This window comes from Gadus macrocephalus, chromosome 19 (assembly GCF_031168955.1).
Source record: "Gadus macrocephalus chromosome 19, ASM3116895v1".
NCBI lineage: Eukaryota > Metazoa > Chordata > Actinopteri > Gadiformes > Gadidae > Gadus > Gadus macrocephalus.
Genome location: NC_082400.1, coordinates 14,724,188 through 14,733,227, shown reverse-complemented (window position 1 = coordinate 14,733,227; position 9,040 = coordinate 14,724,188). Strand labels below are relative to the sequence as shown.

The 9,040-nt window shown below is 41.8% G+C and overlaps 1 protein-coding gene across 1 annotated transcript in view; it reads left to right on the top strand.

Annotated features, from left to right (window-relative positions):
* atxn7l1 (ataxin 7-like 1) overlaps positions 1–3,705 on the top strand; it is a 29,066-nt gene extending 25,361 nt beyond the window's left edge. The window contains 2 exon segments of the mRNA XM_060039109.1: positions 1–853; positions 910–3,705. The exon segment at positions 1–853 is cut by the window's left edge and continues 697 nt beyond it. The gene's annotated coding sequence lies outside the window, so the exon portion shown is untranslated.
* Positions 3,706–9,040: the final 5,335 nt, after the last annotated feature.

The following is a 9,040-nucleotide window of genomic DNA, read 5'->3' as shown; positions in this document are numbered from 1 at the left end:
CTGTCGTTGTGTCTTTGGACTCAATGGATTCGCAGTTGTGAATCTGGATGTTCGGCTTGTTAATATCTAATTCATGGAATTCGTTTATTATTCATTTGAGAGCAACAAAATAGGATTTAACGATACAGTTTATGCAACAACAACAAAAAGCATTTGAGAATCAAAAGTGTTACAAGAGTTGATATTGTAAAAAGAAATTGTACATATCTTGTATTCTATTTTATTTGTATTTATTGTTAATTATTTTTCCCTAAGTGTGCAACAGGAAAAAAGTCGTAAGATTGGTTTTATTCCTACGTTTCAACGATTCTGTTTGCAATTAACTCTCAGTCTCGGGGAAGGTGTTGTTTTATAAGGGAGTGTTTTTAAAGAACGTCCGCCATCGCCAACAGCCTATAAAGTTTATGGTTACGACTGTGCTGCGCCCCCTTAATTCCTGCTGTTTCGCCGCGCTGGGCTACTGTTTAGCACTGTTCATAAAACACGACGCTGTTGATGGGTTATACCTCGGTTAGAAATTGTAACCGGCTGCCGAGCGAGTCCTCTGGCACATGGTCAGGAGTAGTTACTGCCTTCCGAAGTGGCTGCATAGCGAGAAGTTTAAAGGTGACATGTTGATCCACCAGGTGTGAGGGTGTACACAAGCCCTGTAAATCTGCCTCTTTTGACATCACAAGTGGGCGTGTCCACCTAGATCTGTGCTGGATAGATGCTGGCAACGTTTGCTAGAGTCCACTGGGAAGGCTGGCGGACTGATCTATCCAGCACAGATCTAGGTGGACACGCCCACTTGTGATGTCAGAAAAGGCAGATTTTCAAAACGGCCTGTAAGGGCTTATCACACTCACCCCTGGTGGTATAATAAGTCACTTTTAGATAAATAAAAGGTGAGGGTACATCACCCCTGAGGGCGCTGACAATGGCGCACTACGACGTCACTTCCTGTCTGTTTGTAAACACTGCTCACTGTGAGAGAGAGCCCTAGTGGATGAGATATATCTGCTAGCAACACTGTGGTCCTTACCTATCCCTGAGCCAAACCCTCTTGGTAATCAACAACAGAAGTCGGTTCAGATTGTCTGAGCATCCTTTAACCACTATACCAGTGACTTCCAACCGGTACTATTTAGTCTTTTAGCAGACCCTTAAATCCAAAGCGACTTTCAGTGAATTCCGTATACAAGTCAATCAGCAGCAGGTATAAGGGTTAAGGTTAACTTAAGGTTTATCTCAAGGATGCCTACAGAAAGGGTCCCAAATACCCGAATAGAATTGTGTCTTTTTGCTGGCCAAAATGGAAGAATCTATCAATTGTTTTAATATTTAACCCTGAAATCGATCAGCCATCGGCTGCAGGCAGGCGTTTATTGTGGACCCTGCCTAGAACTGGAGAGCGGACATTGTGGGTTTGACCCCAGAACTGCCTAACCACTGACTAGACGATGAGACCGTTACTGTATTGGTACCAGGATGCCTGCAGCGTCCAAATGGACGGATCCTCTGTGCTTTGTCGTGACAATCCGCCCCTAAACCTTATCCTGCTTATGTGTGTGGGGACATTAAGAATAGAAATGAATAGATTTCAGTGAGTCCGCTATCCGATGGATTTGTGGTTTTCCTTCATTGTGGAGGCTTGTTATCAGGCGGGGATCAATTGGTTTATAGAAATGGAACTTTTTTTTTTTTGTGAAAGAGTTACTGGCTGAAAACACAGACCTCCACACATTCCCCCCAAGGTCTAAAAAAAATTGATATTTTTCGACATAAGTCTTTCTATCTTCCATCTCTTTGCTCGCTTGCGTCACGTGTGTAATATGTCAACGATGTTTACCTGAAATGTTTTCAAAATGGCTCTGATTATTATTATTTTTATTTTGGACACTCTATGCATCAAGTCTTTCCCCTGGATGTTTCAGATGCTCGTCTGCATTATCTCCCCCCCCCCATCAGCACTTTGAGCCCCAACCTGTGCTGTGGTCTTCAGTGAAGGTTCCTCAGTCCAACGGCCTGAGCTACTGTCCTCTCCCCGTCACACGACGCCGTGACCCTTGTGACCGAGTTGTCCGATTCAATCCCACCACACGTACGATGGAGTAAACGCTCCTTGCCTAAATGCCTTGCTTAATGTGTTGGCGCCATGGTTCCACACAGCTGGGGGTGGGGGGGGGGGGGGGGGGGGGGGGGGATAGAACACGGCCTCATAGTTGAAGAGTGTGTGCCTTGACTCAACAGAATAACACGACGAAGAAAGATCCATAGATGTTGAGAAGCGTTCTTCTTTTCTCTTTTTTTATGGCACACCTTTGGAGGACAACTTTATTTTTATTCAGGCATAGATTCAAACAAGAAGGTTTGGGTAGCTCTGAAACCCATTCACCCTAGTGCAAAACAAGACAAGAGAAGCGCTCTTCTCTTCCTGTGGTTTTGGCTTCAAGAAACTCTTGCATGTGCACCCATTCAACCTGTTGGCTGCTGTGGCTCACCTTTGTCGAAGAGGAGCAGGGCTGTATCAAGACTCATCTAGAAGGGGGGGGGGAGGGCAAGGATTTGCATTGAATAACATGGGGGGGGGGGGCAGGCTGTGTTCAGATGGGTCCACTTGTGCACCATTTGTGACGTCAACACTGTTGTACAAAAGCCGGTTCCCTAACTAGTGAACCACTTAATACCCATAATGCACCAACAAGGAAGTGTATCCCAGGAAGCTGAGGTCCGCACTATATCCCATGATGCTTTGCATGTTTCACCGTCATCGGATTCATCCAATGGATATGACCAGCACATGTTGTTTTTTTATGCAAATGAGCGGTCATAGGGTGACATAACACCTTGTCTGCCTGCTTATGCAATGCACTGTGTTTCCACTAGTGGGCTACTGCTCGTCAAGGTGACGACGTGATCAAAAGCATTTCAAAAGGCCCCTTTTCCCAGCTCGTCAATATTAGAGTGAAATAACTTCCTGTTCATTTAATGTTAACACTAGGTCGGTTTAATATACTACATGGCCATACCTACATCCAACGGACCCATAATTAAAGTTATGAGCTAAACCTGTGTTTTTCTACTGTGATAAAGGGCTCAGGTACTTTTGGCCTTTTGCAGGTCAATATCAACAGTCAGCCTGGCCCACATTACAGCCTTCGGACTGTTGGAAGAGAATCAAATTCATTTTAGTATTTTTTTTTCTTCATACAAATCAATCTGCAGTACTTTTGTTTTTACTTTGTGGTGGGGGTCTTGGCCGCACTTTGTCAACGTTTTTTTTTTTTAATAGTATGTTGTGGCTGAAGCTAATTCGATGCTGTCGCTCCATCGACTCATGTGTATTTCCAAGCCGGTGACTATTTCTGGTCTTTTGTGGCTCAAATCGGAGTGACTATTGGACACAGGTGTTTTTTATAAAGCTGTTTCCCTTGCTGTTTCCCTTTTGCACTTTGTCATAATGCCCTTTTATCTGCTGTTATTTATAATATATAAAGTATTTGAGATGTGTATAAATCTATACCTATATATATGAATATATTTGTAAAGATATTTTGTGTACTGCGTTAGAGATATGTGGGAGACCGCAGACCAGCAGGGGCTAATGCAGCTTTTGGTTGGGGCTCAACTAATCTGAATATTGAATGTTTCCAAACTCAACTGCCTTTTCAAGAGTTGGCTACGCTTTGATCAATTACTGTAAAATAAACAAAAAGATATGTAGGCTTGTATTGAATGATTGGAATATATCTTTTTTTTTTTATGGGACGTTTGATCAAATTAGTTCAGCTCAAGTGACCAGCACAAAAACTTTTATCGGTTGATATTGTACTGTCTGAAAATGGTACTGTATATGTACGATTTCAGGGCTTTGATTTGTTAGAAATACCATAGCGGTGATCAGCCGAAATGGGTTTTGGTTTGGAGCTGACTGCGCCTTTAATTTAGATCTACCAACACTCCCTGCTGACTTCTGACCAATCAGGGCATCTTCCTTGATTGGTTTGGAGATTCTATATCAACGCTTAATGGTGGACAAATGTAGGGAACTAGGGAGCAGAGATGGAGAAGATGTTTTCATGGGTTTATTATCAAATTCTCACTCTCCTCAGTTCGTTTCTGCGTTCCCTTCACATCTACCTTTTTACATCTGTTTTCTATCTTGTTCACCATATTCATATTGTGTATCAAATTTGAAGAGCATGTCTGCGCAGTAGGCTCTTGTTATTACCTTGGACGTTATTTTTTATTAGGCTATGTATGTATGCACTAGCATATCCGACTATATTTAGAGGCAGAAGGTGACAATACATAAGACTTCCAATGAATAGTTTTGGCCTGTTACGAACAAGATCAAAATATTATATTATGATCAATATTAATTTTGGCTGATACTGGACTGTCGAAAGCATGGACCAATTGTCCTCACACATTATTCTTGAAAATAGCCTTGTATTTATCTGTGTTTATTTGCTGTTTCTTTTTATAAAGAGAACCCAGTCCCACCCCCAAATCTCCCCGTTCGGAGGCAGCCTGCCTGTTTTAAAACGTCCTTTCAGGAAGCCAATGATTCCCTTCATCTTCCTCCGGCTACAGAGCTGACCTCCCATTGTGAAGGTCGACACTGAAGACCGAGAGAGAGAACTCCCCCTGGGGGAATTAACGAGTACTGCACATAATCAGCTAAGAGCGTTCAAAGCTCCCTCATGTGCTAGGATTGTTTAATGGTGGGTCTTTGACATACTTTTTAGTCGCGTGTCAGTATTGTGGTATGCTGTGTTTCCATATCTTACCCCCTCCTTTGACTCATTAAGTCAGGGATACAACATCCTATTTCAACCGGAGAAACAGGCAGCTGTATTCACCCTGCTGCCTAACTGGAAAACAGGGGTTGGCCTGGCCCCCGAAATGTAAGCAGGTGACGAAAGGTGCAAAATGTCATTTGAAATCAATTACCCCCGCTGAGGCTGAGGAAGAGGAAGGTGACGGACTGTAAACGGAGATCACTCTGCGCCGCGTTTCACTCGCCCTTGACTCAACCCAGAGAGAGGCAGTGGGGGGGAGGGAGAGTGAGAGATGGCTTCACGAATGAGAGCAGGAGGAGGAAGATGACTGTATTTGTGTTTTTTCTTCTTTGTGACATGCACAGACTCCTGTGGGCCATTTTCACACACATTCATATTCAATGGCTGCGACTCTCTCCCCTCTCACCTGAGTTGTTCATAATTTAAGGAGTGTTTTTACTTGATTATTATTACATATTATTCTCCTTTTAGATTTAGATTATGTGGGCCCGGAGGTTTTTATTAAAAATTAATGCAAACCTTCTCAAATGCATAAACAAACACGACTTGTTTAACCTTGTGATAATACTGTTAATATTGATTTAACTATTTAGCTGTTATTTCTTGATGCTTCAAGCCAAATCCATTACAGTGAATTCAGGTAGGACTATTCAATAAAGAAGCAGGTAGAGCTAGGATGTCATTTAGTTGACACTTCAGGCCAAAACAGTTAGTTAATTCAGGTAGGACTATGCCATTAAGGAGAAGGTAGGATTAGGCTGTCATTGCGAGTGATGGGATTTGTTGACTGCAAATCCGAGTCACTTATCAACTAACGGGAAGTAGGCCTACAGGTTTATATGGTCTATAATATAACATAAGTGTGTGTGCGTTTATGTGTGTGTGTGTGTGTGTGTGTATATATATACACTGTATATATATATGTATATATATATACACTATCTATATATATATATACGTATATATATATATATACGTATATATACACTGTATATATATATATATATTATTTTTTCATTAAATGGATGGAGAAACGCTACCCTAACACCTGCTCGTTAACCATTGCATCTCAATTAACTTGAGATATAAGTGCCTGCTAAATACCTTCTCCGTAAATAGTATTGTCACACAGTTCCTTCATAACCATTGACCCAGGGTTTTTCACTCGTCACAGGAAGTACAGTTGGCTCCAGCCCTGGAATTGGTTGTCTGATGTCTGTCTTACACGTCCTACCTACACATCCTTCTTACACACCCTACCTACACATCCTTACACGTCCTACCTACACATCCTTCTTACACGTCCTACCTACACATCCTTACACGCCCTACCTACACATCCATCTTACACGTCCTACCTACACGTCCTTCTTACACGTCCTACCTACACGTCCTTCTTACACGTCCTACCTACACCTCCTTACATCCTACCTACACATCCTTCTTACACGTCCTACCTACACGTCCTTCTTACACGTCCTACCTACACATCCTTCTTACACGTCCTACCTACACCTCCTTACATCCTACCTACACATCCTTCTTACACACCCTACCTACACATCCTTCTTACACGTCCTACCTACACGTCCTACCTGCGCATCCTCCTTACACGTCCTACCTACACCTCCTTACACGTCCTACCTGCGCATCCTTCTTACACGTCCTACCTACACATCCTTCTTACACGTCCTACCTACACCTCCTTACATCCTACCTACACCTCCTTCTTACACACCCTACCTACACATCCTTCTTACACGTCCTACCTACACATCCTTCTTACGCACCCTACCTACACATCCATCTTACACGTCCTACCTACACGTCCTTCTTACATGTCCTACCTACACATCCTGCTTACACGTCCTACCTACGCATCCTTCTTGCACGTCCTACCTACGCATCCTTCTTACACGTCCTACCTACACATCCTTCTTGCACGTCCTACCTACGCATCCTTCTTACACGTCCTACCTACACATCCTTCTTGCACGTCCTACCTGCGCATCCTTCTTACACGTCCTACCTACACATCCTTCTTACACCTCCTATCTCCACATCCTGGTGTAACGTGTTGTCACTTTTCACTGGTTTCTTCTAAGCTGTGTGACCAAAATAGACAGGAGCACCCTGTCTCCACGTAAAGGTTAACACACTACCTACGCTTGTTAAATGCACAAACAAAATGGCCAGCCCAGCCCCCTTCATGACATTTAGCCTATCTGAATTCACTGGGAGTCACTTCGGATATAATGGCTGAATAAGTGAGTAATGTGGCATTCCTTCAGTGGTTTTGTGGTGATGCAGTGGTAGTGCAAGGTGCTTTTCATTCAGGTAAGCAAGAATAAGCATCGTAACACGTTTCTCTTCCAAACACACCACGATAGATAAGTGACCACAGGAGTCTCAAACAACACCTCACATTTTGGCATTCATTTTACCGTATGCTCTTCTCTTATTTTATATTCCAAGAGGATTGATGGACACACATATTTTTTGGAATTTGTCATTCTGGGTCTACCCCACCAGGTGCCACTTATCGGCATCATGTGAGGATACACCTTGTTCCAGAACCTGACTCAGCGATAACTACACTGACTCCGATTGGTCTATGAGTCAGCGGAAGTCCCCTTGAGCAGCCATTTATTGAAATCCTGAAGGAATATGAAGTTGAAAATGTGTATTTTTTGATACCATGGCAATTTAAGTAAAAGAACATTTACGAAGCACATATATTTGTTCAAACGGTACATAATGGATATTTTTAGGCTTTTTAATGTCGTGACCAAGTAAAAGTGGCCACATATTGTTTTAAAAGGCCTTGAAATGTTGCATTTTAATGGGTGAGTCAGATTGTTATGTTGTTGATTAAATGGGAGCTATTGCCGCATCCATGACATGGTTCTGTGATGGCAAAAGCCTTGCCTTTCTATTCGGCACCTCTTGCACTCCTAACCCAGCCTTGGTTGGGGAGGGATCCTTCTTCTGTGTTCCTTCTCATGGTTTCTTCCCTCTGGGATTTGGGGGAGTTTTTTCCTTGCCCTTTTCAGAGCTTAGGCTGAGGGGGTGAGGGGTGAGGGGTGAAGGTGGGGTAGGCCTGTGAGGCCTTTGAGACTGTATCTGTTATTAAGGGCTATACAAATAACATTGACGTGAAATTCATCAATGGCTACCTGGCAATAATGTTTAACAACACAGATTTGTTTTTTGCATTCTGTAAAGTTTCTTTTAACAAATCACAAGATGCAAATGGACACTGGATTACCTCAGGAATATTATTTTGATCAGTGATCGTAAACTGATGTAGCCCCTGGACCCACTTGTGTCCCTGGACCCACTTGTGTCATAGTCCACAACCAAAATATGATTAATGTATATACCAAAAATACAGTTAACCACAATTCCTTAATGTACAGTTAAAACACATTTAGCAAACATTTTTCTAAACTCAATGATAAGTAAGCCATTGAAACCTTGTGCCTAATATTGTGGTTACACAAGATTAAACATCAGAAATTGAGAATCACTGATTTATTCATTTATTTATAAAGGACAATGGACGGTTAGAGTACCAGTACCTTTTTAACAGTCCCAGAATAAACTAGAAAGACACAATTCCTCTGCAGTCCAATATGGTATTTACGATTATTCTGAGAACCTACTGTCAAAACAGGTTGAATCAGGTCTGAATTTAAACTTTATAAACAGTTAGAACACACTTCCCAATACACCTACACTTTGACGAAAAATATGTGAGATGGGGTGATATTGACCCCATGGTCACACAGCATAGAGCAGTGAAAACAGTAATTCATAGTCAAGTAATGTGGTTTGATTCCCAGCCAAAATTTGCCAGGTTCAAACTTCTGTCAACAGTCTGACTGTTGGCATCTTTGAGCATGATGTCAAACCCCTACCTTCTCATTCAGGACAAGAAAAATCACTTTGATTAACTTTAACATGCTGGTACAAAATGGTCCAATCTTAATGTGGAACCAAAGTCAAATTAGCCTTTAAAAACAAACCGTTATTTTATAAACCATTAAACATGAGACAATTTATAGCTTTAAAGGATTAACACTGTGTGATAATCCAATACAAACATATAGATGACAATAAGTTAATTGTTACCCAAAAAGAAAGGTATAGCTTAAGAATTACTTAAATTCAATCGTTTCTAAATCAAACCATCCAAACATATCACTGGCTACTGTGATGAATGCATTTTGAATGTTATTGAAAAGATAACA